We start from the raw sequence: 11,034 nt of genomic DNA, 5'->3' as shown, positions 1-11,034 counted from the left end.
CACAACGTTGAAAACGCCGCCCTCATTACCAACATCGTTAAAGGAAAACAGGATCCAATTAATCTGCAATTAAATCAAGAGGAAAAAAACCAAATTCTGGAAAATCGAAAAACACTGGAGCCCATAATAGAAACAGTTCTTCTCTGCGGAAAACAAGGGTTGGCTTTGAGAGGACATAGAGATGGAGGACGAATTATTGTAGACCCGGAAAAAGATGATAATGAAGGAAACTTCCGAGAAATTTTGAGATATAGGGCCAAATATGATGAAACTCTGCAACGAACCCTGCTTAATAGCAAAAGAAATGCCCTTTATACAAGCTGGAACATTCAGAACGAGATTATTGAGATCAGCAATGACCTTATTCTGCAAAAACTGATAACAAAGATAAATTTGTCTGGATATTTTTCAGTATTAGTCGATGAGACCACTGACATATCAACCACTGAGCAAATGTCCCTCTGTATTCGCTGTGTTGATCCATCTTTTACATTTGTGGAGGAACTTTTTCTACAGTTTATCCCAATTGAGGATGTCACAGGCAAAGGAATTGCTACTGCAATCGTTGATAATCTTAAACGCCTTGGGATCGATGTGAGTAAAATGCGTGGCCAAGGGTATGATGGTGCAGCTGCTATGAGCGGTCAGTTTAATGGTGTACAGGCGCACGTTAGAGCCTTATATCCGCAAGCGATTTATGTTCACTGTGTGGCTCATTCATTAAATTTGGCTGTCTCGAATTCGTGTGAAGTATCCGCAATAAGAAACTGTTTAGGCACCATAGAAACACTATATAATTTTTTCCACACTCCAAAACGGCAATTGGTGCTGGAAGAAAGCCTGAAGGAATTGGAAGTTGCATCTTCCCACGAAAAAATAAAGCGGCTTTGTGCAACAAGATGGGTCGAAAGATACAACTCTGTAATGGTTTTTGTCGAACTTTTCGATGGAATTATACTGGCATTACATAAAATTTCTGAATGGCCGGATAAGGAGTCCGCAAATGCTGCTCATCAACTTGACTGCACATTAAAAAAGGCCGAATTTGTTATTGCATTGTCAGTAATAAATCAGGTGTTTTCTTACAGCAGTATTTTATGCAAGATGCTGCAGCAACGGAATATCGACTTGAGAAAGGCAGCAAACTTAGCTGAAGACACAATAGCTGAAATAAAGAAGCTACGTGAAGATGCTAAGCCCGGGTTCGCAAAATTATTTGCTGGCGTTCAGGAGCAAGCTGGTAGACACAGAATCGACATTTCCCAACCCCGGATTACATCGAAGCAAACCAACAGATGCAATGTTGAGGTTAGTCATGTCGAAGATTATTTTCGAGTGTCGATTTATATCCCGTTCTTGGATGCTTTTTTGGGCAACTTAGAGGATAGATTCACCAAGCACAAAGAGATTTTGATGGGTTTCCAGTGTTTACTGCCAACCAATCCCCATAGTCTAACTGATAAAACTTTAGAAGAATTCAAGTCTCTAATCTTATTTTATAAGGATGATCTAAATGGCAGCATGGATGAGCTAACAGCAGAGCTGAAATTATGGTACAGACTGATTGCTAAGTTGGACAAGCAGGAATGGCCTAAAGATGCTTTGAGTGCAATAAAATATTGCGCTGATGACGTTTTCCCAAACATAAAGACATTACTGCATATATTAGCAGTACTGCCTGTTTCCACGGCGGAAAATGAAAGATCTTTTTCGACATTACGCCGTTTGAAGAACTACTTGCGAAATGCTACATCCGAGACTCGACTTAATGGACTAACGCTCTTGCATATATTCAGAGAATTGACTCCATCAGTGGAATCAATCCTTAATAAAATGTCCGAAAAACCAAGGAAGCTAAAAATCAAACTTTAGTACATAATTAGTTTATTTGGATTTATACATTAGGTATTATACTGATATAAATATATAAAATCCAGAAAAATTTGGACTTTTATGACATCACTTATTGACTGTCCTATTATCCATAATCCACATTTACATAGGTACAGAGGTACAAAATGGTGGTATAACTAAAATTTATCCCCCCCCCGAAAAAAATTTCTGGGTGCGCCCCTGGCGAGAAAGTTTGTTAGCGATAGGAGTGCGCATTTAAAAAGTTTGGGTTTTTACCGCGATAGCAGCGAGAATTTCGCTGGTCCCCTTTTCCTGAGCCGGGATAACGTCAATGTAGGTCGTTGGTTCTGTTTTGGCCTGGCCTGTCCATCGTTTTATATGGGTAACTGTTATTGACTCTTACCTAATGTGATATATTATATTGTCCGGGTCGAAGAACAATTTGACAAGAGCTTTTAAATTAAATTTATTATGACGGTTTTTTATAATTTTTCTAACAACCTTATTTATTTCTATGGCAACATTTTTTAATAATTCAGTGAACTTGATACAAATAAATTCAACATTTCTCCACCCTAGTAATTGCCTCTCTTCCAGCAATTACTACTGAAGATCAAGTACAATGAGTTTGGACAGCGCTCTTCGGTATACCTTTCCATTCCCATCCTTGACGTCAACTATACGAATTCTACCATCTTTGGCAGGATACGTTTTAACTACTCTTGCTTTTCGCCAATCATTTCTTGTTCCATTTGGATCAACAATTATAACAATGTCATCAACTTTGATATTCTTCTGTTCTTGATACCATTTGGACCGTTTAATAATTGTTGGTAAATAGTCATCAAGCCATCGCTTCCAAAAGAAGTCTGCCAAACGCTGAGCTGACCTCCAACTGTTCATAAGATTAAGATCTCGATTGTCAGTAGTCACAGTCCAAGGTTGTGCTACAAAATCTGGTCCGATCAGGAAGTGATTTGGTGTTAGAGGTTCAGAGTCATGAGAATCGGAAGAAACGTGTGTCAGAGGTCTGGAATTCAATATATTTTCGCACTCTATGAGGAAGGTTCTGAGTATATGTTCTTGAGGATACCTAGTATTCAGAATTTCCTTTAATATCTTCTTTATGCTTTGAATTTGCCGCTCCCATATGCCGCCCATATGTGGTGCATGTGGAGGATTAAAATGCCATTTAATTCCTCGCAAAGAACAAAATTCTATTATTTCATTTTGTTGTAAATTGTCAAGATGTTGCGAAATTTCCCTTTCAGCCCCTCTAAAGTTCAATCCATTGTCACTATGGATTTCGTGAGGAAACCCACGTCTACAACCAAATTGCCGGAGTACATTTATAAAAGCATTAGTCGTGAGGTCATGAGCAATTTCTAAGTAAACTGCCCTGGTTACTAAACAAGTGAAAATAACTCCATACCTTTTCTCTCTGCTTCTCTTCACTGCAACTTCAAAGGGTCCAAAATAATCCACTCCACATTTTATGAATGGTCTGATTGTTGGTTCTATTCTGCATAACGGTAATTGTCCCATAATTGGTATCATGGGATTGGCTCGCCTATTGCTACAGTGCTGACAATTATGGAAAACATTTTTCACTGCTTGTCTCATACGTAAAATCCAAAATTTACATCGTAATTTGTTGAGTACTATTTCTTGTCCAAAATGATATGCATTTTCATGATAATGTTGAATTATCAGTTTAGTTATTCTATGTTTCGGGTCTAATATTATCGGATGTTTCGTATCGAAATTCAAAGATGAAGAATTATTCAATCGTCCATCTAGCCTCATCAACTTGTCCTCTTCTCTGAACGTACAAGACAATGAAAAGAGGCGACTCGTTTTCTTGATTATTTGACCTTGTTGTAACATCTTGTATTCTTCTAGAAAAGATTCCATCTGTACCTTTCGATAAAGAATAATTTCAGCTTCATACAACTCTTCAACGGTAATTTCGTTCCGGATGAAAACTTTTGCTCGTAGTATGTTTCTTACTCGGATTATGTAGGCTGTAGCTCTAAGAAGTCTCGTCCATTTTGAAAATCTTTCAGGATTAGGAATATCAGGGATCAAATCTTGTGCTGAAAAGTTGATGCAAGTATACTCCAGTCTTTTCATTTCTAAATTGTCCGAATCAATTTTCAAATCATGTTCGATTTCTCTTGGCCATTCCTGGGAATTCAATAGTAGAAACTTTGGCCCACATATCCACCTAGAATCTGCTGATACTGAGGAGTTGATAACATATTTCGTCGCTTCGTCCGCAACGTTGTCTGAAGATCTAACATATTTCCAGTCAGTTACACATGTTAATTCTTGAATTTCACCTAGTCTTTGGGCTACAAATACTTTAAAACGTCCAGCTTCCGATCGAATCCAATGGAGAACTGTTTTTGAATCAGTCCAATATGTCGTGGATGAAATATTCAAGTTTAAATTCTTCATTAGATAGTTACCTAAGCGTGCACCCATTAATGCCCCTTGAAGTTCCAACCTTGGTATTGACATAGGTTTTAAAGGAGACACTCTTGCTTTGGCATTTACGAAACTGACCTGTACTTCATTTCCATATTGTATTCTCAGATAAGCTACTGAAGCATAGCATCTTTCTGAAGCATCGCAGAATATGTGCAGCTGCAAATGACTTGAACTCCTATCGAATGTGAAATATTGTCGTGGTATCTTGAAATTATACATTTTCTTCAATTCCTCAATCCATTTATCCGCCAAGTTATCTGTAATTTCGTCGTCCCAACCTAACTGGCTCCTCCAAACATCCTGTATCAGCATCTTACCTTGAATCAATATGTTTGTAATAAATCCCAGTGGATCAAAAACTGACATTACAATTTTCAAAATAATCTGAATCTCTTCGTGCTTGTCATGAAGGCTGTCATGTCGTTGTTCAATATGTTTACCCATGGCTTTCACACGTTCACTCCGTCTTGGAAAAGTTAATGATTTTGACATCTTGGTTATTCTATGAACTTCTTGATGCCTTGTCTGAGGGATCAATGTCGTTCACGAGTGCTTCCTCTCTTGGGGAAATTACCAATATGACTATACCACGTGATGTAACTTGTCGATGTAACAATCACGTACAGCTCCTCTTCTTGAAGGACTAATTACAATCCAAGTGCGGTTCGTTTTCTCGAAGGACCAATGAAGATACGCAATCGTGCAGGTCAAGGAAATCATCTAGTAAGAGCAACTGTTTCGTAAGACAACAACTCAAGATTGACGCCGAGATAAAGAAGCGGAAACTGGCGCAAGAGATTGTGGATTTAGAATTGGCGATGCAGGTCTCCAAGTTAGAACAAGAAGAGGTCGACGGGAATTCTGAATCAGTAGACAGTGGGTCAGAAAGTAATAGGTCATTTGTACAAAAATGGATAAATAGTCGTAGAGATGCTTCACCTGCAAAGGATTTGTCATCTGAGGTAGTTAATATAATTTGCGTAACCAACAAATAAATAAATCTCAAGTACCAGTCGAATTCTCAACATTCATAACCAGACAAGCAATGCCAAAAGATTTACCAATATTTAATGGTGATCCCACAGAGTGGCCCAATTTCATATTTCAGTATGAAAATTCGACAGCTATTTGTGGTTACACAAAAGAAGAGAATCAATGTAGATTACAAAAATGCCTGAAAGGTAATGCTAGAACGATTGTTGAGAGTCTTCTTATATTACCAAGGAATGCGGATAAAATCATTGATATGTTGAGGAAAAGATTTGGCCGTCCTGAATTAATAGTCTTTATGCTCTTAGATAGAATAAGGAACTTTCCCGTAGTGAAAGAAGATAAACTTGACATGTTCATTAATTTTTCTGACAACGTCAAAAATGTAGTAGGTACCATGGAAACTCTAAACCAAGAGGATCATTTGCGAAATCCAATTCTACTTCAAGAACTACTAAATAAATTACCAACCTCACAGAAGTTACGTTGGCTGGAATATATTTCTAGAAAAACGGTTCAACAACCTAAACTGATAGAATTCAGTGCGTGGTTAGATCATAGGGCTTCGATTGTTAGTCAAATTGAAATGCCAAAACTGTCAGATACGGTAACTAATGTAACTAGGGATAAACAAAAACACAATAGGAGAGATGTTACTCTGACCACAAACAATAGTAGAACAACAAACCCCAAATGTGCTTGTTGTGGAAATGAGTTTCATCATCTTAGTAATTGTTCAAAGTTCAAATCTCTAAGCGTTGATGATCGATGGCATGTAGTCACATCCCAAAGAATATGTTTCTCTTGTCTTATACCTAATCATACTTTGAGGACATGCAAATCAATTAAAATATGTGGGAAGAATCAATGCACAAAGCCTCATCACATATTATTGCATAAAGATAATGATAATAATCATAATAGAAGCAATCAAGGTTATCAACATGAAGTTAATTATCATCGCTTAACAAGTAACAATGTTTTATTGAAGATTATTCCTATTACAATTAATACAAATGGAAATTATGTACATACTCATGCTTTACTGGATGATGCATCCACAGTTACACTCATAGATCAAGACTTAGCTGATGAACTTCATATGGATGGACCTCAACGTACACTCACCATTCAGTGGACAAATAATCAAGTTCGTCAACAAGACGATTCAAGAATAGTAAGTTTCAGTATCATCGGACAACAAAAGAATAAGAAATATCAATTGCGTCGTGTATGGACTATGAAAGAAATGTCCCTACCTACTCAATCCATTAATAGTTCAGAAATGATGGAAAGATTTACTTACTTAGGTAATGGGGTTTTGTCTATGACAAATGCAAAACCTAAGGTGCTAATCGGACAGGACAATTGGCCCCTACTAGTTAACAAAAGGATTATTTCTGGACCTTGGAATGGCCCTGCCTTAAGCAAGACACTGCTGGGATGGGTACTTCATGGAAATGTAAGCCAGACTGCTAACACATTTTCAAACAAGCATACCACTAGTCACGTATGTCACATGAGTAGTGAAGATAAGGACGACTTGGATGTTTTACATGACTTAGTTAAACAACAATGGCAAATAGACTCGTCTGGAGTATATAAGCTTGAAAAAGCAATGTCCAAAGAAGACATGGTCGCTCAGTCTATAATGGATAGAACCATGACAAGATCAGGAGGAAGAATTGAAACCGGACTCCTCTGGAAAGATGAAAATGTAGTACTTCCCGAAAGCAAGAAAAATGCGATGAGAAGACTTATTTGCACTGAAAGAAAAATGGACAAAAATGAAGAGTATGGCAGAAGATATTGTCAGAAATTCGATGAACTGGTGCAAAAGAAGTATATACGAAAATTGAACAACAGCGAGGTATGTGGAGATCAATTCAAAGTCTGGTATTTACCTCATTTTGGTATAATTAATCCAAATAAGCCTGATAAATTACGCATTGTTTTCGATGCTTCTGCCAAGAGTAATAGTGTCAGTTTGAACGATTTTTTATTGACAGGTCCGGACAAATATAACTCTCTCTTTAATATACTAATTAACTTCAGGATCTGCAGATATGCGTTCACAGCTGACATTAAAGAGATGTTTTTACAAGTTCGCGTTAAGAAAGACGACTGTAGTGCACAACGCGTCCTTTTCAGAGAGATGGATAGAACGAGAGAACCTGACGTTTATGAAATCGAAGTTGTTTTCTTTGGATCGACTTGTGGTCCTTGCTTAGCTCAGGAAGCTAAGAATAAGAATGCACAAGAGTTTAAACTGACTCATCCAGATGCTGTTCCCGACATTATAGAGAAGCATTACATGGATGACTATTTGGGTGGAGCAGACACAATTGAAGCAGCCCATAAATTAATTGCAGATGTGATTTATATACACAGTAAGGCAGGCTTTCAGATTTGCAATTGGATTGCGAATGATATCAAAATTATTGACCACATTGATTCCCAATTAGTGGCCGATGGAATGAAAACTTTGAGAAATGAAAACGATAAGAACATAGAAATAAGGTTGTTAGAAAAATTATAAAAAACCGTCATAATAAATTTAATTTAAAAGCTCTTGTCAAATTGTTCTTCGACCCGGACAATATAATATATCACATTAGGTAAGAGTCAATAACAGTAACGTTCAACAAATTAGAGACAAGCTGAAATTTAGCAAGGTACTTTGTTTTAAGGGCTAAACAACCTTAGAAAATCCAGCATCGAGGCGTTGAGCCCGTCACCCCAAAAGCACCCCATAAGTAGGATAAAATGTACATTCTTTTAATATCTCTAAAACGAAGCAATACATCGAAGGTACTTATCGAAATACTGTTTTCTAATATTTCTATAAAACGCCGGAAACTGTTCACTTAGGTTGCCTACATGATGAATTCAATACTACCTGCACGGCGGTACCGAATTTTGTTTTTTTTTTTAGAGGCAAAATAAACCACCTTTTGCAAGGCGCGCGTCTTCGAAGGGTGTAGTGTAGGCCTCCTAAAAGTTGCATTCCCCTATGAATTTTATTATACTATTCGCTCAAACTATGAAAACTGCCCCAAAAATTGAGTACTATTTTGTGGAGGATTTTTAACTAAATCCACCAAAATGTGAATTGCGGATGAACGTGACGACGTCGGAACTGGGTACCGACGAAGGGAATGTTGTTGTCCCCAACAATGTCTTACTGATAGTGAAGTCAAAACTACAAAAAGGAATTGCGGCAGAACGGGACGTGGGAAGTGGGTACCGACAAATTGAGTGGTGGTTGCCCCGAGAAGATCTTACTGTTGGTGGAGTCCAAACTTGCTAAAATAGAATATTAATGTGCCATACAAAAATATATGGGCTGAAGTCCTTTCGATCATTTTTTTTTAAATATATTTATCGACACCTTCACATTCCTAATATTCTCAATTTTCTACCATAGACCATCTCTGTCTTTTTACTACTGCCTCAGCGGTCGACAAGGGCAAATCACCAATCGCACAAACTAAAGCAACAATATTCAAATTAATAATTAATATGACAGCCAGATCTTTATTTGTTTCAAGAGGTTATTTTGGTTGCATAAAATTAGGTGTCTTTCAGGAAACTTTTTATCATGTAAAATTAGACATAGGAAATTCCTATAGGAAATCCTCATGTCTACTTCTACATGAATATCACAGTATATTATTTCGATTAAGTACTTAGTTGAATGAGTTGCTGAAATCTACGCCACTGAACATCTAAAAAAATCGATGTACTACCTATTTGTAACCTGGTAGGAAATTATTTTCTCTGCAATTTTTCTCTCTTCACATTTTTTCTTAAAATGCTTAGCTCGAGAGATATCAAGAAAAATTTCCAAAAAGGTAGATTTTGACCCACTTAAGGAGTGGTTTTGGGGTAACGGGCTCAACGCATCGGGGCTGGGGATTCAGATGATATTATTTAATAACTTAAAAAAACTACCTTGTCAAATTTCAGCTTGTCCCCAAATTGTTCAACGTCTTCCTGTCTCCCTGTGCTATTAGCATAAATAATGAATTAAAAAAGTAATCGTAAACGATTTACAAAAAGCGAATTTCCACTTGCATTCATTTCCCATTTTGTAAGATGCAACTTCTGTTAAAATCGTAAAAATCCGGCCACAAATATGAAAGATGCAATTCAGTTCATAATTAACGGATATCTAAAAGCGATCGGGCATTTCTAAACAAAATTATCGTTCACACGGACAGATAGAGGGGCAGACAGACAAAGAAACAGACGGACAGACCAACAGACTGCAATACAAAATTATAAACGATCTCTAGGATCGTTAATAAACGGCAAAAGTGTAACCACTTTGTCCTTTAGCCATACAATACGCAATGGCAAAAGTCGAGTCGAATCGATTCAAAATTCACAGTGCCCTTTCCGCATCTCGACCATTTATAAACCGAATTGCAAACTTTTTTATTTATAAAAGTATTTGAATAAAATTTTATACATAGGCACTTGGAATAAATGAAAATCTAACTCCAGTTTCTAAATTTAATTTTGGGCATGCGCAGTGCCACCTTTTTTAGTTATGGAAGCATTTAAATGAAATTTGATACATAGGTACTTGGAATAGAAGAAAATCTAACGCCAGTTTCAAAATTTTATTTTGAGCATGCGCCGTGCCAACTGTTTTATCTAAATTATCATTTAAATGAAATTTGATTCATAGGCGCTTGGAACGTTAGTTTCAAAATTTAGATTTGCACATGCGCAGTTCCAACTTTCTTATTTAGAAAAGCATTGAAATGAAATTCTTCTTATAAACAGAAATTAAAGTAGCACGTCAAAAATGGATTGCACCTGTGCACCGCTAACTTTCATTATTGTGGCCGGATTTTTACGATTTTAACAGAAGTTGCATCTTACAAATGGGAAATGAATACAAGTGGAAATGCGCTTTTTGTAAATCGTTTACGGTTACTTTTTAACTTGTTTTAAGAAGTATGCTTTAAATCAAGCGTTCAAGCCGCAAAAATGGTATGCAGGGTGCATTAAGAAACCAAAGCGCATATTCTGGGAAAAATAGATATATAGATATAAAATTGATCCGATTGGTACAAATGGTTAAAGTTCTTCAAAATAGTCTCCTCCTGCATCAATAAACTCATGGAGACAATTGTCACGCCTAGAAGAGACCCTGTGGCTCCTCGGCTGGAGTCCTCTCAGAAACCTTGTAACATCGAGTTTGGACGTCCTGCCAGTGTTTTCCCTTCAGACGATGGAACAAAAAATGTTTCACGGTGCTAAGTTTGTAAAGGGGCTGGGGCACCACGCTCCACCCCCCCCCCTTAACCCTTTTTATTTTGGGAACCATTGGGGAGTATAAATGAAATGTTGGTAGGTAATCTAGACAATACCACCTCTTCAACTGTTTTGAAAACTCTTAACATTTCATTTCATTTGTAACTACGCTCATTCAGTTATTTCAATGCAGTATATATTCCGCTGTTTAAATTTTGCCACTTGAAGATGCAGAACTTATTGTTTCAATTAACAACTACCCGTCGGTCCCATTATGTTAATATCTTTCGTAACCTGGATAATTTAGGGGGAAAAAGGGGTGGCGAAACAAACAAAATAAATTAAAGGTTTTGGTAATAAGTTGCTGTAGACCTATCTAACCCGTAGGACAGCTATAAACACCATTAGTACACAGTTTTGATCACCATG

Source organism: Photinus pyralis, unplaced genomic scaffold (assembly GCF_008802855.1).
Source record: "Photinus pyralis isolate 1611_PpyrPB1 unplaced genomic scaffold, Ppyr1.3 Ppyr1.4_LG6, whole genome shotgun sequence".
Classification (NCBI taxonomy): Eukaryota; Metazoa; Arthropoda; class Insecta; order Coleoptera; family Lampyridae; genus Photinus; species Photinus pyralis.
The sequence above is the reverse complement of the archived record's forward strand: the minus strand, read 5'-3'. Positions refer to the sequence as shown.